This window comes from Oryctolagus cuniculus, chromosome 4 (genome assembly GCF_964237555.1).
Source record: "Oryctolagus cuniculus chromosome 4, mOryCun1.1, whole genome shotgun sequence".
Lineage (NCBI taxonomy): Eukaryota > Metazoa > Chordata > Mammalia > Lagomorpha > Leporidae > Oryctolagus > Oryctolagus cuniculus.
In genome coordinates this window covers 45578419-45602544 of record NC_091435.1, presented here as the reverse complement: position 1 = coordinate 45602544, position 24126 = coordinate 45578419, and the positions used below count along the sequence as shown (strand labels likewise).

The 24126-nt window shown below is 37.6% G+C and overlaps 1 long non-coding RNA gene across 6 annotated transcripts in view; it reads left to right on the top strand.

Annotated features, from left to right (window-relative positions):
* LOC103350577 (uncharacterized) overlaps positions 1-24126 on the top strand; it is a 196173-nt gene that overhangs the window by 87150 nt on the left and 84897 nt on the right. The window contains exons 4-5 of one of the 6 annotated variants that reach the window (XR_007908944.2): positions 9401-9596; positions 10241-14600. The exons of 2 other annotated variants lie outside the window; for them this stretch is intronic. This is a non-coding gene — a long non-coding RNA (uncharacterized lncRNA). 3 more of the 6 variants (XR_007908941.2, XR_011387801.1, XR_007908943.2) reach the window with 3 other exon arrangements.

Genomic DNA, 24126 nt, shown 5'->3' with positions numbered 1-24126 from the left:
CATATTTAGACAAGGTTGTATTCAGAATGGAAGTTCTCTCCTCCCTTCAGAGAAAGGTACCTCCTTCTTTGATGGTCTGTTCTTTCCACTGGGATCTCACTTGTGGAGATCTCTCATTTAGGTTTATTTATTTATTTATTTTTTTCCAGAGTGTCTTGTCTTTCCATGCCTGAAATACTCTCATGGGCTTTTCAACCGGACCTGCATGCCTTAAGGGCTGATTCTGAGGCCAGAGTGCTGTTTAGGACATCTGCCATTCTGTGGGTCTACTGTGTATCTCGCTCCCCATGTTGGATCATTCTCTCCCTTTTTTATTCTATCAGCTAGTATTTGCAGACACTATTCTTGTTTATGTGATCCCTTTGGTTCTTAGTCCTATCATTATGATCAATTGTGAACAGAAATTGATCACTGGGACTAGTGAAATGGCATTGGTCCATGCTACCTTGAGGGGATTGAATTAGAATCCCCTAGTATGTTTCTAACTCTACCATTTGGGGCAAGTCAGCTTGAGCATGTCCCGAATTGCACATCTCTTCCCCCTCTTATTCCCACTCTTATATTTAACAGGGATCACTTTTCAGTTAAGTTTCTACACTTAAGAATAACTGTGTATTAATTACAGAATTCAACCAAAAGTATTAAGTAGAACAAACAAAAAAATTCTAAGAAGGGTAATGTATTAAGTTGTTCATCAACAGTCAGGACAAGGGCTGATCAAGTCACCGTTTCTCATAGTGTTCATTTCACTCTAACAGGTTTCCTTTTTGGTGCTCGGTTAGTTGTCAATGATTTTTTTACAGCCCTTGTGCCTTCCATTGACAAACAGTGTTTTTTTTTTATCTCATACTATTAAACTCTTTTATTTATAGTAGGGCTAACTATACAATAATTCAGTAAACTTAAAATAGATTGTAAAAATTAAGAGAGAATATGAGAGGGAGGAGGAGAAAGGGTTGGAGCACGGGCAGGAGGGAGGGTGTAGGGGAAGTGTCACTGTTTTTTCTAAATTTGTATAAATGAAATACATAAAACTTGTATAACAAATAAAATTTTAAAAAATGGGTAAAATAGAAGAACTAGAGGCATGCAACACTCACAGTTTCATGATAATGCTGACTTCAGTGACACACATGTTAAATTTCTGAGTGTAATTCTCAAAAGCTATTGATTCTGCTCTCTAGGATCTTTGTCACATTTTCAAGGATCATGGTTTCCTTTCACATGAAACATGGGCCATGTTTATACCTGAATATTTTTTCTTAGCCTTTTTACTTACCCTAATAGTTTGGGAGTTCAATGGATTCTTTTAACTTTCCAATGTTTATGTCCTTTTTTGTTCAAGCTAATGACAATTTTTAAAAATAAAAAATAGAGGAAACTAGGTGTGATTTATTAATTGTGACAAATAATACATCCTCTTCCTCATATGTGGATGCTAAGGAAAGTCAATCAGAACACAGGGGTTGGTGGGAATAGAAGAAGTTTAGACAATAAGTACCAAATCAGAGTGAAATCAAAGGAGTAATTTATATATTGTAGTGAAGTGACTGTAGTCATAATAACTGAGCATATATTTTATACACAAATAAAATAAAGGAATTCCAAGCCTCCAAAAGTTTAATTATCCTGATTTGGTCAGTAAAAATTGAATACATGTATTAAAATATCACACTGTAGTCCAAAATATGTGCAATTATTGTTAACAATTTTTTCTTAGAAAAATAGTTTCATATAGTTAACACAATTCTCTTTGTAAAATACATTTGTTAAAAAGTCCTGATCAAAACCCTGTCATTCACTTATTCAGAAGACAAATAATTTTTCAGTGCATCTTCCTTGAAAGGCCTGCAGTCTTTTTATGTGTACATGTAAAATGTACAATGAAAACAAAACATAGAAAAGTTAAGCACCTTGCTAGTGTTCACTCGGTGTTCTTTGAGACCAGGCTATTTCTGGAGATTTACAGTTAGAAGAAAGTTTGTTCTCAGGCTATTGGTTATATTGCTACTTTTTTTAAGTACTCAAAACATTAACCATTAACCATGTTTTTATGAGGTATTTAGGGGCTTCTGAGAGAGGAAAAACCAAACAGCAAATAAAAAATAATCCTCGAATATCATATCTAATTCCATTTTTCAAAAGACTCTTAAGCTATGTTCCACCATGATTTCTCGCTGGACCATTACTTTAAGATAAAATTTTCTATCATTACTCTGGATATTATGTTCTTCAATTATTTCATGCCCTATTTCTTCTTGTGCTTGATATTCACCATTGCATAAACATTAAGTATCACCCACTAGCTCATATACTTAGCCTTACCCACTAGCCCAAGAAGACAATTACTTTTTGCAAAGAATTCTGGTGATTCTTCTGTGACACAGTATCTAAATAATAACATTTTGCACTTCCATGTTAATATTTCATTTAATACCAACATTAAAGGAATTTTATTTCTGTTTGGAGAGGTTGAATACAAAAACTACTTCCCATCGGCCATGTCACTTCAGGCACATTCTCAAAGTATTAGTGATTCTGTCTCTTTATAAAATGTGTATGATAATGATTCAAATGTGATATCAACTCAGGATAAATCAATCAATTATTTCAATAGAGAACCATCATTTTTTAACCGTTATTTAATGAATATAAATTTCCAAAGTACAGCTTATGGATTACAATGGCTTTCACCCATTACTTCCCTCCCACCTGCAACCTTCCCCTTTCCCCGTTCTCTCTCCCCTTCCATTCACATCAAGATTCATTTTTGATTCTCTTTATATACAGAAGGTCAGTTTAGCATATATTAAGTAAAGATTTCAACAGTTTGCACCCCCATAAAAACACAAAGTGAAAAATACTGTTTGAGTACTAGTTATAGCATTAAATCACAATGTGCAGCACATTAAGGACAGAGGTCCTACATGAGGAGTAAGTGCACAGTGACTCCTGTTGTTGACTTAACAAATTGACACTCTTGTTTATGGCATCAGTAATCACCCTAGGCTCTTGTCATGAGTTGCCAAGGCTATGGAAGCCTTTTGAGTTCACCGACTCTGATCATATTTAGACAAGGTCATAGTCAAAGTGGAAGTTTTCTCCTCCCTTCAGAGAAAGGTACCTTCTTCTTTGATGACCTGTTCTTTCCACTGGGATCTCACTTGCAGAGATCTTTCATTTAGGTTTTTTTTTTTTTTTTTTTTTTTTTTGCCAGAGTGTCTTGGCTTTCCATGCCTGAAATACTCTCATAGGCTTTTCAGCCAGATCCGCATGCCTTAAGGGCTGATTCTGAGGCCAGAGAGAGCACCATGATTATTACTACTTTTCTTTACTATCAGAAACTATAAAACTGTACAACTAATATATGCTTAATTTTGTAATTATATCATGAGAACCACTTCATTTTAAACTTTTTCATGTATACACACAAACACACCCAGAGTTACACAGTTTTGTGTTTAAGATTCTAAATACCCATTTCAGAAGGACAATACAAATTTGTCACCAGGTGATATGAAATTTTTTACTAAATCCAAGACTTTTCACTTGTATTCCAATAGAAAATTCTTTTATGTCTTCCTGATAAATGAGGCTAATTATTTCTTCACTTCTACCCTCATCAGAGGAATAAATATATGGCTACCTTCAGTTGGATATACTTCTAAGTATGAAAAATATAATTAAATATTATTTGTAGTATATGGTAAATTTCATGTTGTGTAATAATACTATTAGAAGAATTTGGAAATAACCTGATGTCCATACTTAAAATTATTACTAGAAAATGACAATAGAGGTTGGTCTTTTAGACCTGTATCCCTGATTCTGTGCTGTTCATAATTTGCAATAAATTTGAATTTTTAAATTTTTTTAATTTTTTTGACAGGCAGAGTGGACAGTGAGAGAGAGAGACAGAGAGAAACGTCTTCCTTTGCCGTTGGTTCACTCTCCAATGACCGCTGTGGCCGGTGCACCACGCTGATCTGATGGCAGGAGCCAGGTACTTCTCCTGGTCTCCCATGGGGTGCAGGGCCCAAGCACCTGGGCCATCCTCCACTGCACTCCCAGGCCACAGCAGAGAGCTGGCCTGGAAGAGGGGCAACCGAGACAGAATCCAGCGCCCCGACTGGGACTAGAACCCGGTGTGCTGGCGCCGCAAGGTGGAGGATTAGCCTAGTTAGCCGCAGCACCGGCCAATTTTTAATAAACTTGGATGACACTACAGAAAACTTATGAAAACTTTCAATGACACAGTTTTATCCTAGTTACTATAACTGATGAGACTATCAAGCATCAAAATTATCTTAAATCTTAAAATATTGCACCTAACCAGAATGATAGCATATTACACAATAGAAATTCTTAATTTGAACAGGGAGATAATCTGAAAGCAGTTTAAGTTCATAATTGATCATAATGATAGGATTAAGTGTCAAAAGGATCACATAAACAAGACTAGTGTCTGCTAATAATAACAACTGATAGAATTAAAAAGGAGAGAACTATCCATCATGGGAAGCGGGATACACAGTAGACTCATAGAATGGCAGATGTCCTAAACAGCACTCTGGCCTCAGAATCAGCCCTAAAGGCATTCGGATCTGGCTGAAAAGCCCATGAGGGTTTCTTAGGCATGGAAAACCAAGTCACAGTGGCAAGAAAAATGACCTAAATGAAAGATCCTTGTGAGTGAGATCCCAGCGGAATGAACAGACTATCTAAGAAGGAGGTACCTTTCTCTGAAAGGAGGAGAGAACTTCCACTTTGTGAATTCAAGAGGCTTCCATAGCCTTGGCAACTCATGATTACTGACGTCATAAATAAGAGTGTCAATTGTTAATCAACAACGGATCACTGTGCACCTATTCCTCATGTAGGATCTCTGTCCTTAATGTGTTGTGCTATGTGAATTAACAGTAAAACTACTACTCAAACAATACTCTATACTTTGTGTGTCTGTGTGGGTGCAGTCTGTTGAAATCTTTACTTAGTATATACTAAGTTGATCTTCTGTATATAAAGATAAATGAAAATGAATCTTGATGAATAATGGGATGGGAGAGGGAGTAGGAGATGAGATGGTTGCTGGTGGGAGGGAGATTATGGGGGGAAAAGCCACTATAATCTAAAAGTTGTACTTATAAAATTTATATTCATTAAATAAAAGTTGAAAAAAAATTTGTGATAGGCATTTGGTGCAGTGGTTAAGATATTGCCCAGGAAACTTGCACCCCAAATCAGGGTACCTTAGTTGGAGTTCTGGCTTCACTTCCAGTTCCAACTTCCTGCTAAAGAGCACCCCAGGAGGCAGCAAGAGATGGCTTAAGTATGTGTCACCTATGTGCAAAACTTGTATTGATTTCTGTCTCCTGGATTTGGACTGTAATAGCCCCAGCTATTGTGAGCATTTTGGGAGTTAACCAGTAGATAGAACCTCTCTCTCTCTTTCTCTCTCTCTCTCTCTCTCTGTGTGTGTGTATGTGTGTTTGTGTGACTGCCTTTCAAATAAATAATACAAATAAATAAAAAGTTTTTATGATAATATTTAATCACAAATTCAATGCAAAAATATGAGATTTTCCTAACAATCAAAGCTAGTGAATGTAGTCTGAGGATACTATAATAATCACATAGAATTAAGAATAAATCCCATCCCATCCCCATTACACAAAAAAATTTGTCACATTGGAAAAAATTGTATTTATGACCAGAGAAATAAGAATTGTGCCCTTTTAAGAACTTGCAAACTGGTGTAATTCATATATGTGTTTGTAAAATATCTAAGATCTTTAATCCCAGTAATAGTGACTATGGAAGTGTTGAGAAAAGTGAAAACATCAACATCAATCTTGTTCAGAGATTTTCACATGAATGAGTCACTTCACAGGGGATAAGATTTTTAAAGTCTCAAAGTCATTGTAAATGTACATTTTGTTGGATATTTATGTATACCAAACATGCCCTTCTTTTTCAGTGCCCAAGAAGATGGCAGGATTTGGCATTTCATAGCTGTGTGGCATCTGTAGGAATGAGCATCTGCTGGCTCTTTTATAAGCATTTCATGCTTTAGGAACTAAGGCAGTATTCTTTTCGAAGATCCTAAACTATCCAGTATTATATAAGTAGACTCCCACTTTTTCACAATCTAGGAAAAAGGGAAGAAGGTGTCAAACCTGCAGGGACATCCTAAAATAATTAGCTAGACCAGCATGAGACCTGGGATGCATCAGAACCACTTGGGAAAACTTGTCAACATACAGATGACAGCCTCCCATCTGCTGAGATTCTATTTTAGTAGAGACTGTGATGGGCCATATTTGCATTTTAACAAGTTCTTCTGAAAACCTTGAACTACACCATAATCTGAGCTCCACTGCATAACACTGGTGGAAGTCTACCTGCAGTTCTCTGGATAGTCAGGCCTTAGGTACAAATCCCTAGGTGTGAGTGGGGAGTAAGGTAAGCCATTTTTTATTCTTTGCTTAATAGAATTGATTTAACCAATTGATTTTATAATCATATATTTTATTGTTTTGATTGACTTAATAGTAAGTATGGTTTTAGCACTCTATTTTTATCTATCTATATGTACAATGAAAGAATAATGTCAACAAAATATTTCTACCTTTACCTACAAAATGATTAGGTAGATTAAAAAACAAAATAGTAAGTGCCTAAATCAAATATTTCTGGGGACTGCCTGGATGCATTTTGGCGATTTCTTGAGGAAAAAGATAGGAGTATGTCTGCATCCCTTGGAAGGCCAACGATGCTGTAGATCTCTTGAGGAGACAAGAACATCACGTCTACATTCCTTGGAAGGCTAAGGATGTTGGGAACAGTCCTCTCATGCCTTAAGTTGTGGAAAGGCTCAGGCCGCAGAGGCCTTAGACATCTTCCTCCAACAAGATGATCTTTTTTTCTTCCTGAGATATTGCCTAAGACAAACAGGCCAGGGTCTGTTCACATAGGTAAAATTATGCCGATTTGGACAAACACACACTTGCTGATGATGCTGCAAGGCTGAATGGTAGACAGAAGGAATAAAAGTGCCTGAGAGGCGGAGACATTCCCTCCCCACTCGCAGGCATGCTCCCTCTGCCCCTCCCATCCCATAGTCTCTGGTGTTTGTCTTTATTCATTGTGTTCTGTCCCCTCTTCACCCTGGAAAAGTTGCTGAGCAGGTCTTTGCAAAATGTCTTTTGTGTTGATTCTTCTCATACCATCTAATGGTAAAAACACATCTTAAAAAAGCAAATTAAAAAATAAAAATAAAACAAGGAGCATTGACTTCTATAGAAAGTAAAATTTTGAGTATTTATTTTGTTATTTTATGTAGTTAAAGGCCTTTTTTCCTGAGTACCAATCTTTTGTTTGCCAGTGTACATGTTTCTTTAATTTTAAAATTATGATACACTTTAAACTTTGTAAATAAATGCATATACATATACAGCCACACTATGAAAAGAGTATTTAGAACCCCAAAATTTTAGTTAAAAATTAAAAATGGCACTTAACAAGCAAGTATGTACTTTATGTACATTATAATAAAACATGTATTTCTGAAGCATATGATTTTATAAATCTTTTTTTGGGACAATACAATTTATTTTATTTTTATTTTATAAGTTTTGTTTATTTATTTGAAAGGCAGAGTTAGAGAGAGAGATTGGGATTTTTCATCTGCTGGTTCAAACCCAAAATGCTGCAACAGCCAGGACTGAGCCAGGCCAAAGCCAAGAGACAGGAGCCTCTTCCAGGTCTCCAATGTTGAGGGCACGAGCCCAAGCACCTGGGCCAACCTCTGCTGCTTTCTCAGGCACACTAGCAGGGAGCTGGATGAGAAGTGGAGCAGTTGGGCTGTGAACTGCAGGCCAGGCTTTAACTCACTGAGCCACAACACCAGATCCCATTTTATTTATAATTTAACTTTGTTCTGTGACAAGCTAAGTCCACTCTATTCTTCTCAAATGCTTTATTTCTCTGCAATCTTATCCTTTAATTAACATAATAAAACATCCAAGCTCTGGTATAAAAATTATTTTGCTCTGAAAGAGAAAAATGAATAGCTTATAGCTTTTTTATCTTTTTAAAAAAATTATTCAAGGAATACAAACTTCATGCATTTCATATATACAAATTTAGGAACATAATGATTCTTCCCATCCTATCTCCCTCTCCTCATCCACACTCCCACCCCTCTTCCTCCTTCCTCTCTTATTCCCATTCTTGTTTTTCACAAAGATCTATTTTTAGTTAACTTTGTACTCATAAGATAACCCTACACTAAGTAAGGAGTTCTACAAATACTAGGACCATTAAAACAAACAAACAAAACACTGTTCCTCAACAGTCAAGCCAAGGACCATTCAAAATCATTGCATCTCAAAGGTCAATTTCAGTTTCATAGATTACCATTTAGGTACTCTATTAGGTACCACAGATCAGAGAGATTACATGGTATTTGTCATTTTGGGACTGGCTTATTTCAATAAGTAAAATGGTTTCCAGTTGCATCAATTTCATTGCTAATGACAGGATTTCATGTTTTTTACCACTGTGTAGTGTTCCATAGTGTACATATACCATGATTTCTTTATCCTGTGTTCAGTTGATGGACATCTGTGTTAATTTCCTATATTAGCTATTTTGAATTGAGCTGAAATAAATGAGGGTATACAAATCACCATTCCATATCCCAATTTCTTTTGGTTTGGGTAAATTCTCAGGTGTGTGATGACTGGATCATATGGTAGGTCTACATTGAGATTTCCGAGGTATCTCTATACTATCTTCTACAGTGGATATACCAGTTTCCATTCCCTCCTACAGTGGATTAGGGTACCATTTTCCCTACATTTTTGCCAGCATTTGTTGTTTGTTGATTTCTGTATGTGATCCATTCTAACTGAAGTGAGGTAAAACCTCATTGTGATTTTGATTGGCATTTCCCTGATGGCTATTGATCCTGAACATTTTTTTTCATGTGTCTGCTGGCCATTTGGATTTTCTTTCTTGAAAAATGCCTACTTAAGTTTTTTGCCCATTTCTTAACTTGATTGTTTTGTTGTTGTTGAATTTCTTGAGCTCTTTATAGATTCTGGATGTTCACTCTCTATGAATTGCATAGTTTGCAATTATTTTCTCCCATTCTGTTGGTTATCTCTTCACTTTGCTGAGTATTTCTTTTGCAGTGCAGAAGTTTCTCAGCTTGAGGTATTCCCATTTTTTGAAAGACTTTATTTATTTACTTGAAAGGTAGAGTTATAGACAGTGAGAGGGAGAGACAGAGAGAGAAGTCTTCCTTCCATTGGTTCACTCACCAAATGGCTGCAATGGCTGGAGCTGTGTTTATCCAAAGCCCAAGCACTTCAGCCATCTTCTATCACTTTCCCAGGCCACAGCAGAGAACTGGATTGGAAGAGGAACACCTGGGACTTGAACCAGCACCTATATGGGATGCCAGCACCACAGGTGGAGGATTAACCTACTGCACTACAGCGCTGGCCCCAATTCCATTTATCAATTTTTATATTGATTGTCTGTGCTTTTGGGGTCTTTTCCAAGAAGTCTTTGCGAGGGTGACACCCAAGGTAGGTGTGGTAGATCTCCTCTTGTTAAGAGAATGGGAGGGGGCATGGTCATCTCTGTTTGGCTTGATCACACCCTTCCCTCCTCTCTTTCAATGTGATTAATGCCTGGGTGTTAATCCTCAGTGTATGTAAAACTCATCGATGTTTCCACATGAGCATACAACAGATCTGCACAGTCCTCAGTGTGAGCCCAGACCTCGATGCAGTGACCCACTGTAGACAATCTGGGAGTCTGAGCATGTGGAGCCAGTCACAATGATTGGCCAGAGACCCAGCTACAACTATGTCCTCTCAAGGAGTCACAGTGTTCTCAGTCTCAGCACTCAGTGCTCCCACAGTCACAGGGTACAGGATCCATTCCACTCCACTCCACTCCACTGTCCCATTCACAGAGAGGCTGAGGGGGTTCAGAGCCTGCTATTTGTGGGTGATCTGTCTAGGCAGATTGAGCCCCAGAGCCCCAGAGTCTGTGATTTGCTGGGAAGTTAGGGACGCCACTCAGTGAGATATGGCTGCCTCGCCCTGTCAATCCTCTCAGCCAGACTCAAAGTCAGTGGGGAAAGCAGATTTTTCCCTCTGGTAAAATCCCTGGATTTATGTGTTCATAATACCCCCCAGCTGCAGCCGTATTTGTTTCACAACAGTCCCTGGAGGCAGTGTTAATGCTGGAAGTGGTCCTTCTCCCTGCCCATTGCCAAGTGGATGCAGCAAAGCGACAGCGGTTGCCTCTGCTGATAAAATGGAGACTGTCCCTGCCAGTTGCTGGGTGAGCACAGAAGTCGTGCAGAAGCTGCTACCTACTGATGTCCAAAATATCAACCACTCTCTTCGAGCCAGTTGCTGGGCACTGTTGAGGTGGGAAATGGGGAGAGGGAGATGTGCCCCTTTTCTTTTTCTCTGGGTGAGCAAGTGCAATGTTCCCCTCAGGGCTCTGGGATGAACTCAAAGACAATGTAGTCTGCTAGGCTCTCCCTCTGGCTATATCAGCAGCAGCACAGAGCTCTGAATCTCACCTTGTTTTTCAAAGCTGGTGCTTTCTCTGGCTCAGGGCTGCTGGGGTTGTTTGTTTGGTCCATGGTTGTTGCTGCGTGTCTGCGCCTTCCACATGGTCTCTCTCCTGCTTCTGCAAGATCTCCACTGCAGTTTTCCCTGCAACTTTCCCCTGAGAATGTTCCTTCTCTACTTCTTTTCCTATTTTCACCTAGTCTAGAGCAGACCACCTGTCATTATTCCACCATCTTGTAGTCTTCTATTTGTTGTGTTTAAACATGCACACATACACACACAAACACACTCATGCACACACTGAGTCTCTGACTTGGGATTGTCCAACTTAGCATTTTTAATTTTATCAATGGTGTGAAAGCTATAAGCATTCAGTAGAAACCCTCTGTCAAAGTTTGAGTTTTTGTGTTTTCCTGGACTTGCAATAAGTGGTATGATACCTTCTTCAATTACGGGCAGCAGATTAAGCTGTAAATCCTAGACTGGCAAACTATCATGACAGGAAACAACCAATGTCTTAGAGTATACTATGTTGCTAAGCTGTGATATTTTGGATGTTAGGTGTATTGAATGCATTTTAGACTTAACAGTATTTTTGACTTATTATGGGTTTATTGAGATGCAACTCCATTGTAAGTTGAGGATAAAAACTAACAATGGGTCTCTCACTCTTATACCACTAGAGTAGTGTTGGAATAACAGGAGATTGGCTTGAAGCACCACCTCAAGAGGAGTCAGATCTACTGATAGGAAGAGCCCTTTCTCATTATCACTTACAATTTTCAAGTGATCCAAAGTGGCAAGAAAGGGTCATCCATTGCATGTAGAGAACTGGAGCCTAAACCTCATTGCCAGGTTGCTGGCAGGAGACCTTTATCAACTTGAAGCATAATTCTGAATACAACAGTATTCACTCGAGTAAAAAAAATGTATCTCCCTGTTCACTATTAGCAGAAAGAAAACTTTTCAAAATAAACCATGTTTTACCTGTATCCCCAAATGGTCTTTCTGGAAATCCTTCACATGCCAATTGGAGAATGTGATCAAATCCAAGAGTCTCATTCCTAATGAGCTCCTGATATGTTGACAGTGGATTCTGATCCTTGGAATTTCTTGAGTACACGGCAATGGGGGAAGGAGTAAAAAAGAGCATTTAAACAATAGTGGGTACTGTTTGAAGGAAGAATGAATGAAATCGTGTTTACTATGTGAATAAATGAAGGATATATTCTTGAGAGAAATCCTTATTTTGTTCTTTGGGTAACTTAACTCTTATACAGTTTGAACAACCGGTATTTCCAGGATCAAGTTCAGAGTGATACCAGACTGGTCTGTGTGACCTTGGAAACTTTTGTGACATTTCAGTGGTGTGAAAGTGATAGACATTCAGTAGAAACTGAACACTGAATTTAGATCTTTTCCCAGGCTAGCAACACACAGTATGAGCCTTTCTCATGATGCTCGGTGGTGACATATAGCCATAGCTCCCAGATAATCACATGATCCTGTTAGGAAACCACCGACACTCTGACTGGTATGTTACATATATTAGGTGCATTTTTCAATTGAAATATTTTCAGTTTGTGATGATTTATCAGGATATAATCTTATCACATATCAAGGAGCATTTATATGTAGCACAGATGATTTATATATTCAGCAGTTGAAGTAATTTTGCTATAGATTTTGTGTGGTGAAATAAGTTTACTTAAAAGGATATGTGTTGTATGATGTTATTTGTGACATTTGGTATATTAAACTACATTGACAGAAAACCGATATGTAGTTGGCAGGGATTGGAGGTGGGGAGAAAGGGAGGAAAAGTATTAGTTTCCTTGGGCTGTGATAAATTACAGGGTCAATCAGAATCTGTATACATGATGCTTCTGTTGAAGTCTCAGATGGAAATAAGGAATGAGGTATTGGACAATGGAGAAAAGGCAATCTTTGTTTCTAAGTGGTAGAGAACTTGGCTAAATTCTCCTGGGTATAAAGTAGAGATTAAACGTGATGAATTTGGACCCAAGTACTTGAGCCATAATTTGCTGCCTCCAAGGGTATGCATTAGCAGGAAGCCGGATGGAAAATAAAGTACCCAGAATTCAAACCAGGCACTCCAAGATGGGATATGGGTATTACAACCAGCAAAGTGCTATGTCATACACGCATCCTCACATTTTGGTAATTGTTACAATATTTCAAAATTTTTCATTGTTAACTATATCTGTTATGGTGAACGGTGGTCACCATAATTCTAATAATTTTTCTGTAATTCTAATAGAATTGCTTTAGAATGCCACTCACATATGGACATGCACCCTTATATGTTGTGAACTTAATGAATAAGCGTTAAATGTACTAACCACATCAGTGATTAACCATTTCCCCTTCTCTCTACCTCTCCTCTGCTTCCCTATTCCTTGAGACAAAGCTATATTGAAATTAGGCTAATAATAACCTTACAATGACATCTGAGAGCTTAAGCGAAAGGAAAGATTGCATGTCTGTCACTTTAAATCAAAAGGTAGAAAACGGGCTGATGCCTTGGCGCAGTGCATTAATCCTCTGCCTGTGGCACTGGCATCCCATATGGGTGCCGGTTCTAGTCCTGGCTGCTCCTCTTCCAGTCCAGCTCTCTGCTGTGGCCTGGGAAAGCAGTGGAGGATGGCCCAAGTGCTTGGGCCCCTGTACCCGCATGGGAGACTGGGAGGAAGCACCTGGTTCCTGGCTTCAGGTTGGCCCAGCTCTGACTGCTGTGGCCATTTGGGAGAGTGAACGAACAGAAGCAAAACTTCTCTCTGTCTCTCCCTCTCACTGTCTGTAACTCTACCTCTCAAATAAATAAATAAAATCTTTTAAAAAAGGATTTTTTTAAAAAAAAAAGGTAGAACTGTAATTGATGCACAGTTATTCTTAAGTGTTGAAAATTAACTGAAATGTGATCCCTGTTGAACATGGTGGTGGGAATGGGAGAGGGAAGAGATGTATAATTTGGGACATGCTCAGGCTGACTTGCCCCAAGTGGTGGAGTTGGAAGCATACCAGGGGATTCCAATTCAATCCCATCGAGGTGGCATGTACCAATGCCATCTCACTGTTCCAGGTGATCAGTTTCAGTTCACAGTTGGTCATGGTGAAGGGACTGGGAGTCAAAGGGAGCACATAGACAAGTCTAGTACCTGCTAACGCTAACTGATGGAGTAAATAAAGGGGAGAGTGATCCAACATGGGAAGTGAGAATCTCAGCAGACTCATAGAATGGCAGATGTCCTAAATAGCACTCTGGCCTCAGAATCAGCCCTAAAGGCATTCGGAGCTGGCTGAAAAGCTCATGAGAGTATTTCAGGCATGGAAAGCCAAGACACTCTGGCAAAAGATCTCTGCGAGTGAGATCCCAGTGGAAAGAACAGGCCATCAAAGAAGGAGGTACCTTTCTCTGAAGGGAGGAGAGAACCTCCACTTTGACTATGACCTTGTCTAAACAAGATAAGAATCGGAGAACTCAGAGGGCTTCCATAGCCTTGGAAACTCATGACTGGAGCATAGGGAGATTACTGATGCCATAGACAGGAGTGTCAATTGGTAAAGTCAACAACAGGAGTCACTGTGCACTTACTCCTCATGTAGGATCTCTATCCTTAATGTGCTGTACATTGAGATTTAATGCTATAACGAGTACTCAAACAATATATTTCACTTTGTGTTTCTATGGGGGTGCAAACTGTTGAAATCCTTACTTAATGCATACTAAACTGATCCTCTGTAAAAAAAAAAAAAAAAAAAAAAAAAAAGAAATTATCAATTCCCAACTTGACTCTCACTGGGATTAAACATGACAATAGGTCTGCTCTGATTTCATCATCATTTTAAAAAATCATCTATTATTTTTCACTTTATGTTTCTGTGTGGGAGCAAACTGTTGAAATCCATACTTAATGTATACTAAGCTGATCTTCTGTATATTAAGATAATCGAAAATGAATCTTGATGTGAATGGAAGGGGAGGGGGAGTGGGAAAGGGGAGGGTTGTGGGTGGGAGGGACGGTATGGGGGGAAAGCCATTGTAATCCATAAGTCGTACTTTGGAAATTTATATTCATTAAATAAAAGTTTAAAAAAAAAAAAAAAAAAAAAGGTAGAACTGATCAAGTGTAGTGAGGAAGGCAAGCTGAAAGTTGAGATAGGCGGAAAACTAGGCCTCTTGTGCCAAACAGCCAAATTGCAATGCAAAGGAAAAGTTCCTGAAGGAAATTAAAAGTGCTACTCCAGTGAACACATGAATGATAAGACAGCCTTAGTGCTGATATAGAGAAAGTTTTAGTGGTCTGGATAGAAGATCAAAGAAGTCACAGAATTCCTTTCAACCAAAGTCTAACCCAGAGGAAAGCCCCAACTGCTCAATTCTATGAAGGCTGAAGGAAATAGGAAGCTACAAAAGACAAGTTTGAAGCTACAGAGGTTGGTTCATGAGGCAAGATGTACATGCCCAGAATTTGTCCATTTCTTTTTGGTTATCACATTTATTGTTGTATCATTGCTCATAACAATCTTTAACCAGGCTCCACTTCCACACTGTTGGTGTGTGTACTATACTGGTTTTCATTAATTAGTTTAAGTAAATCTAGGTAATATGCTGCAGTTTCGACGTCAACACTTGCTGCTTCACCTAACCTTTTATGTTATGGAGATGAGTTCTTTCTTTAAACCTCATGAATCAACTTGTTTGATCTTTTTAGATTGATGTATTTATTTGAAAGGCAGAGTTTACACAGAGGAAAGGGAGAGAGAGGGAGAGAAAGATCTTCCATCTGCTGTTCACTCCACAAATGGTCACAGCAACTGGAACTGGACTGCTCTGAAGCCAGGAGCCAAGAGCTTCTTCTGGGTCTCCCACATGGGTGGCAGGGGCCCAAGGACTAGGCTCATTTTCTGCTGCTTTCCCAGGCACATTAGCAGGTAGCTGTGGAACAGCCGGGACTGAATCCAGCACCCATAGGGGATTGCAAAATGTCCTCTCTCATCCCTGGTTTTATTTGTTTGAGTCTACTCTTATTTTCTTAGTTTCTCTTCTAAGGACTTCTCAGTTGTTTTTCTCTTTTCAAAGAACAAATTGTTCATTTCACTGATCTTTTTCATTGAAAGAAATCTATTTTAGTTTATTCTTATTTTGATTTAATTATTTTCCTTCCACTATTTTGGAGTTTGATTTGTTCTCTCTCAGTCTCTCTCTCTCTCTGTCTCTTTCTCTGTCTCTCTCTCTCTTTTAGTTCTTGAGATTTAATAGTAAGTTATTCATTTCATAACTTTCTCATTTTTCAAAAACTTTACTTATTTATTTGAAAGTCAGAGTTACACAGAGAGAGAAGAAGAGGCAGAGAGAGAGAGAAAGAGAGAGAGAGAGAGAGAAGTCTTCCATCCACTGGTTCACTCTCCAAATGGCCACAACAGCCAGAGCTGGGCTTATCTGAAGACAGGAGCCAGGAGCTTCTTCCAGGTCTCCCACATGGGTGCAGGGGCCTAAGGACCTGGGCCATCTTCTGCTGCTTTCCCAGGCCATAGCAGAGAGCTGGATCAGAAGTGGAGCAGCTGGGTCTCAGACTGGTGCCCAAATGGGATGCTGGCATTGCAGGCAGCGACTTTACCCACTACTTCACAGAGCCAGCCCCTCTTTCTCATTTTTCAATGCAGTCATGAGTACTGTAAACGTTCTTCTTAGTGTTGCTTTTTCTGTATCCTATAGGATTTATTATGTTGTGTTTCCATTTTTGTACATTTCAGTAATTTTTAAAATTCCATACTAATTTCTTCTTTCATCCATTATTGCTTAAGAATAAGTTGGTTAATTTTCATATCATTTTGTAGGTTCCAAAGTGCTTCTTGTTATTTGTTTCTAGTTTTATTGAATTGTGATCAGAAAAGACACTCGATATGATTGAAATTTGTTTAGTGACATGCTGCATGCTCCATCCTGAAAAATATTTCATGTGCCATTAAGAAGAAAGTGTATCCTGGAGATGTTGGATGGAATATATATATACATATATATATTATATATATATATACTAGTATATATATATATACACTAGATCAAATTGATTTGGGGTACATTAACTCTATTGTTTGGTTGTTTTCTGTATGGATGATCTGTCCATTTCTGAAAGTGGAGAGTTAAAGTCCTCCACTCAAAATATTTTCAATCTCTCTTTTTAGGTATCCACTGCAATACTGGGTGAATAATTGTTATTTCATCATGCTGAAGTCAACTTTTATTTTATATAATGACCTGTCCTCTTCTTATTGATTTTGATTTAAAATCTATTTTATCATACTTATAAGTATGGCTATGCCTGCTTTTTGGACTTCCACTTCTTTGTAATATCTTAATCCATACTTTCATGTTCAGTCTATGTATGTCCTAAGGTGGACTCACTTTTTTGAAGGCTGCATATAGTTGAGTCTTTTAAAATTCATTTGGTGAACCTATGTCCTTTAATTGGAGACTTTAGTTCATGTACATATAAGGTAGTTTTTAATGAGTTAAATCTTACTGATGCTATTTTGATACATATTTTCCAATTGTGGTTTAAGTTCTTTCTCTCTTTGTCCTTTCCTTTTCGCCTTCTTTTATAATGAAGTGATTTTTCCCTAGAAGTATATTTTGATGGTGGTGATGATGATGATGATTGATACATGTGTTGTATATTTTTGCTTTGTGGTTATCAAGAGCCTTGACAAAAATTCTTACATTATAATAATTTATTTTAAAATGTGGTTAACTTGATATTGATTATTAAGGTAGGAAAAAAGCAACAAAAAAGAGAGAAGAAATACTATTAAAGGACTTTACACTTGCACTTCATTCTTCCCTACATTTGTATGTTGATTTCCTATTTTGTCTCTATGTTGTCTGTTTCTTAACACATTAACATAACATTTATTTTAATTTTTTGCCTTTTAGTCTTCAGATTAAAGATATGAATAATTTATATACTGTGTTGATAATATTAGAGCATTCTGAGTATTCTGTATAGTGACTGTATTTTCTACTTTCTGTTATTTTCTTCTAACTCATTAATATCTTATTCTTTCAATTTGGAGAACTAACTTTAGCATTTCTTATAATATATGCATGGAAGACACAAATTTACTTAGCTATGTTTGCTAAGAATGTCTTTATGACTTCGTGGCCCCCTCCTTGCTTCTCCCTGCTGCCTCCAAGCTCCTTACATCTTAAGGATAGCTTTGTTATGTGCAGTATTATTGGATGGCACTTTTTCTCCCTTTTTTACTTAAAGATCTATGTCATTACTGTCTTGATTATACAGTTTCTGCTGAGAAATCTACAGTCAAGTGAATTGGGCACCTTTATTTGTTTCTTTTCTCTTGTAGTTTTAAGAATCTTCTTTTTATCTTTAACCTTGGAGAGCTTCATTATAACATGTCTTGGGGTAGACTTACATCTTGAGGTTAAATTTAATCTGATTGATAAACGCTTACCTACTTGTACCTACATAGTTATATCTTCCTCTAGGTTTGGGAAATTTTCTATCATCATGTTTTTGAATATACTTTCTACCCCTTTGCCATTCTAAAGTTCTTCTTAAATCATAATAATTCAGTTATTTGCTAAATTCCTGTTGTCCCAGTTTTTCTACAAGCTTTGATCATTTTTCTTGATACTCTTTTCTTTTCTGTATATTCACTGTGTATTTTTAAATACCTTGTCATTGAGTTCACTGTTTGTTATTTCCCAACTATGATATTTTTCTATAGCGTTCTTAATTTATCTTAGCAAGCTTGCTTACTTCAGGTATTTCTCTCATATTTTTGAAAATTACTGCTGTTTGTCAAGTCTCTCTATTAGAATCTTAAATTACTTCTCTGTGTTCACTTGAAATTCATTGAGTTCTCTTTTTTAAAAAAAATTATTTTGTTTATTTTGAAAGAGTGACATAGAGAGAGAGGGAGAGACAGAGAGAGCACTTTTTCATCTGCTAGTTCACTCACCAAATGGCTGCAATGCCTGGGGATAGGCTAGGCCAAAGCAAGGAGCTTCTTCTGGGTCTCCCACTTAGATTCAGGGGCCCAAGCAACTGGGCCATCCTCTGCTGCTTTCCCAGGCATATTATCAGAGAGCTGGATCAGAAGCAGAACAGTTAGGGATGCTGACTTTGCATGTGATGGATTCACTCACTACATCACATTGCTGGCCCTTCATTGAATTTTTAAAACTAACATTTTGAATTCTCTATCAGAGTAATTGAGTTTTTTAGTTACCAGGTAGGTAGTTTCTGGTACATCTTCTGTTTGCTAGATATGGTCATAGTGTTCAGTATTCATGATATGAGTTGACATACAGTATTGTCCATACATTGAAGAATTAGTTACAGCAATCTGTGCTTGTTGTTGTCCTAAGAATTATTTTTATATACATTTATTTTTTAAGGAATACAAATTTTAAGTGCAACTTTAGGATATAGTTATTCTTCCCACCACATCAGCCCTTCCATCTATACTCTCATCCCTCCTCCTTCTCCCTCTCTTCTTCCCAGTCCCATTTTCCATTAAGATTTATTTTCAATTAACTTTGTATAGAGAAGACCAACTCTATACTAAGTAAATGTTTCAACAATTTGCACGCGCGCGCACACACACACACACACACATAAACTGTTTGAGAATTGGTTTCACAGTTAACTCTCATACGAAATAATTGAGGTCAGAGATCCTGCATGGGGAGTTAGTGTACAGTGACTCCAGTTGTTAATTTAACAATTCACACTCTTATATATGACATCAGTGACCATCCAAGGCTCTTGAAATGAGCCATGTAGGCTATGGAAGCCTTTGAGTCCACAAACTGTCAGTATTTGGATGAGGTCATAAGTAACGTGGAACTTTTCTCCTCCCTTTAGAGAAAAGTACATCCTTCTTTGATGGCCATTTCTTTCCACTAGGGTCTCACAGAGATCCTTCATGTAGAGCAACTTTTGCCACGTTGTCTTGGCTTTCCATGCCTGAAATGCTCTCATGAGCTTTCCACACAGATCAGAAAGTCTTAAGGGATGATTCTGCGGTCAGAATATTACTTTAAGTGATTTTCCTTCTATGAGTCTACTGTGTGGACTGCTTTCCATGTTGGACATTTTCTTCTTTTTAATTCTATCTATTAGTATTACCAGGCACTTGATCCTATTTACATAATCTCTTTAACACTTAATCCTATCTATATGTTCACTCTAACACTTAAAACCATCACTTTAACAATTAAGATGGCATTTTTACCACCAAGTTCAATGGGATTTAGAGTCCCATGACAAATTTTTAAACTGTACCCTTAGAAGTAAGTCCATAGGAAGGTATGCAGAACTAGACAACTTTACACTTACAAATTCCTTTGAGGTCTGAGAAGATGCATGTCAAAGAGACCCAACAGGCCAGTCCACAGCTTTGGTTTATATGGAAAGTCAAGGCTTCAGCAGAAGTCAGTTTATGAAGAGCCCTGGCAGCTCTGCCAGCCATGAGTTGATTGCTGGAAAATAGAACTGCCCTGGAGTTGAAGGACTTCAGGTCAGAGCCATAGACCTTGCTGGTTCTAAGCTGAAAAACCTTTTACTCGGACCAGCTTCCAAAGTAACCACCACTGCTGAGGGGACGGCCAAGTAGGATCAGCAACATTGCCAGCAGAATTGTAAATTTTCTGTTAGAGATGCCACCTGCTTTCACCTGGCCAGCTCTCCTCCCAGGCCAGCTAGGGTGTCTTCCCAAGGAGGTTCACATCTCCCTTAGGATATGCTCCATATGAAGAGATAACTCAGCAGATAATTATCAGGCCCATTCTGTCAGTTTCTATTGGCCTCTTAATCTGGAAACTTATTTGTTGCTTAGACAGCACCTTTCTTAGGTCCCCAATAATGACTCTGTCCTTTTTTCTAGACTCTGTCCTCACCCACTTGGGGCCTCATATCTTTGTAATCATAGTCTCTATTCCATCATCAATGGCTCTACTCCCAAAATGTCCTAGGAATTCTAAGTAATATATTTCTTTTCACTGAGCTGATAGACCCTCCTGCTATTTTGTCACTAAATGAGACCTGAAGTTGAGGTTTGCCACAGTTCTGTTGTTGGTGTTTTGTTGATGTTTAAATCCTGGAGGGTTACCCAAGCTCAAATTTATCCTAAAAATTCAGTTGGTATATTATTCAGAATGAACTGGGAAGTGTTTAGACAGGGGTAGTCCATCCTGGTAAGCCTCTTTCCTATAGCTGAGGTTAAAACCAGATGCCTAATTCTATGGCCACCAATACCATAATGCCCATATTGTACTAAGATGACTACTGCTTGCATGTGGGAAGTCCACAAAGTCCACGCCACTACGGATTGTCTGCCCAAGGCCACTCCTACTAGCCACAGGGGATGCTGGCTTGGTTATAAGACAATGAAATAGAGTTACAGAACTCCACTTGGCACCAGAACAAGTCTAGGATCTATCTAAAGTCAATTGTCTGGAGACGGAGACCATTACTATCTGCCCAGTGTTGAATTTTACCAGCACAGCACAGTACAATATGCTTTTATTGCTGCCTGCCTAGGTTTGGTGAAGAGTGATAAAAGCAGTGCATTTGCTGTTTAGATAGGCACTAGGCCAGGACATATGTGAATAGCAATCATCAGGCCCTACACAGTCTCAAGGGTTCCAGACCTATGTGAGACTTCCAGTCATACGTGGTGTTCCACCAGGGCACAAGGCTCTGCTCAATGTTGGAGCATGTCTAAAGGCTCCTCTTGAGAACACTGGACTGTCTCCCTACTGTGCTACTTGAGGGGAGATGTCTTTCCATCTTTATTCAATTTGTTTTTTCTTCTTATTATTCTAAAACAATGCATCAGACTTTTGAAGTTGTTGTGAAAGTAACTGCTTACATAAATGGCCTCTCTGTAGTGGGATGATTGCTAGAGATTCAGTCACCATGTTAATTAACTTTGTTTTTGCTTTTTGCTGTATTGATATTTCTTGTTATTAGGTTTCTTTAAGTCTTACTAAATAATTTGGGCTCCTATTTTTATTTCCTTCTTTATACTTTGATTTATTCTATTATTGTTTTATACTTTGATTTGAATCTTTGCTCTTATTTTAAATTTTTCTTATTGTTTTAAGGACTCAAATGCTACCTGTTTCTTTGAAAAATTTTATATCCATGCTACAAGTTTTGTGGTTGCTTTCACTGTATTTTAATTCTCAACTTCTTATAATTTATAAGTTGTCATTTCTAATGAAATGTTTAGAGTGGGATGACCTCAAGGGGTCCGTGCTAAGAGCCTGAACTCTGACCTACACTGCAGGACTAAGTAAAGTGATGTCTAACCTGCACTTTGAATAAGACCAATGAAAAGAGTGCATCTGATTGCTATGGTTTCCAGAACATTTACCCATTTCTGTCACTCTGCCTTAGCCTTTTTGTCTTTTTCCTCTTTCATAATAGTATGCTTATATATATTTAACACAGAAGGTCCTCAGTGCATAGCTTAGAAAACAACCTTATCAGAAGTTCACAAAAATGTTTCTTAGAAATTCAGTGTTCTAATTTGCCTTCTGACAATTTGTTAGCTCTTCAGAGATACCAGTTGTTGAAGCAGGAAGCTTTGTTAACTGTCTTTGAAGAAATTGTGAATGTTTTAGTAGCATTCAGGTGTGAAATTACCTATTTACTAAGCCAAGAGTTATCAAGGTACAATAGAAATAATTGCACTAAAAAATTAGGATGACTATTTAGGAGAGCATAAAGCAGATTTGTCATTTCAAATAAGTAAATATATTTCTTACATTTCATAGCTATTGGGTAATATGTGGTTATTAATAGTTAAATATTTCATTTTAAAATATTTTTAATAAGAATGAAAAATGCTTATGACATTTAGGTTGAAATAAAGATGGAATCATGTGACATAAAGAAAAATTACAAAAACATCTAAAAATTATGATTGACAGATTTAAGAAGATTAGAGCAATGATGCTAGTTTTATCCTCTCATGTCAGAACTAGAGTGATGGCACTGTGTATTTTTAAAATGAAAACTTGAAAGCTTGTGAAAGCAAAAAAAAAAACCTATCATACAAAATAACAAAAATTAACACTGTGTATCTTTAAAATAACCTATGTTGAGAAAGGTAGAAATATATCTATAATCAACACTCTGATAGAAAAATCAGAGCTGCAAAGAACTGACATATTTCTTGTTTATATTTTAATACACAAGAAAATTCATTTATTTGCATTTTTCATGTATGGCAAGTACTCCCCAAATGCTATCTTATGAATGAATAAAAGTCATGAAAAACAGCTAATTTCTTTCTGAAGCCAATGAAGTAGCTACAAATTAAAGAGCTGTGTGCAAATATGAAAAGGTATCTCCTTTGTTTCTCTCCTTTCAGCTCCAGAAAGGCAAAGAGTTGGTGAAGAAATATGCACTTTATCCAGATTTACAAAAGAAGTGCAAATTTGGTAATATAGTTTAATGATCAGTTTAAGAATTTTTGTGGGGCCATGTGAGATGATGGTATGTGCTATAGTAAAGCAGAGAGAACACATTCTTCACAAACGATCACTTCGAAAAGTTCTTGCAAGTTATATGCAGATAATAGTTAAAACTGTGATTAAAATATCTTTCAAGAAAGTGATGTAGAATATTCAATTGAAACAGCAAAGTGCACAGTATAACATTTCGTTAATATGTAATAGTATGTTTTTTGCTCTTTCTCCTGTCAACCCACAATGCAGGTCCATCTCCACAGCAAGTTCTGTCTTTCACCAATACTGGGGTTTGTGTAGGCCACTGACATGTGGATTGTTCTCAAGACCCTAAGATAGTTTATTTTCTTGTCATCTTCCTCCCATGCCCTCCTGAATTTTTCTTTCATTTCTGGTTGCATATTCCTCTCCACCAAAACCCTTCCAGTGTCAAGCAGCACTATAACCATCAATCCTTAGTTCTTGTTGCTCTCTCCAAATTTACACAGATTTGACCTCTCCTGTTGAATTTTTCTTTGTCTCTTCAAGTCCTAATTAACATACTTAGCTTGTGATGGCTTAAGTAAAACTAAATTCTAATTTGGTTCTCCAAAATAATCCAACTCAATAACAGAAGACCAGGCTACATGCCTGAATTTACTTCCTGCTAGTGCACACCCTAGCCAGGAGTTGAACAGGATATAGCTCAGGTAGTTAGATTCCTACCACCCATGAGAAAGAGCTGTACTGAATTCATGTTTCCCTACAGCTCCGGCTGTTGTGGGCATTTCATTTGGATAGTGAGTCAGCAGATTTGAACACACTTGGTTTCTGTCTTTTTTCTCTCTTTCTCTCTCTCTGTATTTTTGTCTGTTTCTATGTATCTCTACTTCTCAATTAAATTTTTAAAATTTAAAAAAAATTAAAAGAAAAATATTCTTGAAAACAAAAGCTGTAAAGATAAAGAATGAGTGGAGAATGAGCTAGAGGATTTAACAATGAAACTATCTTGAAAGA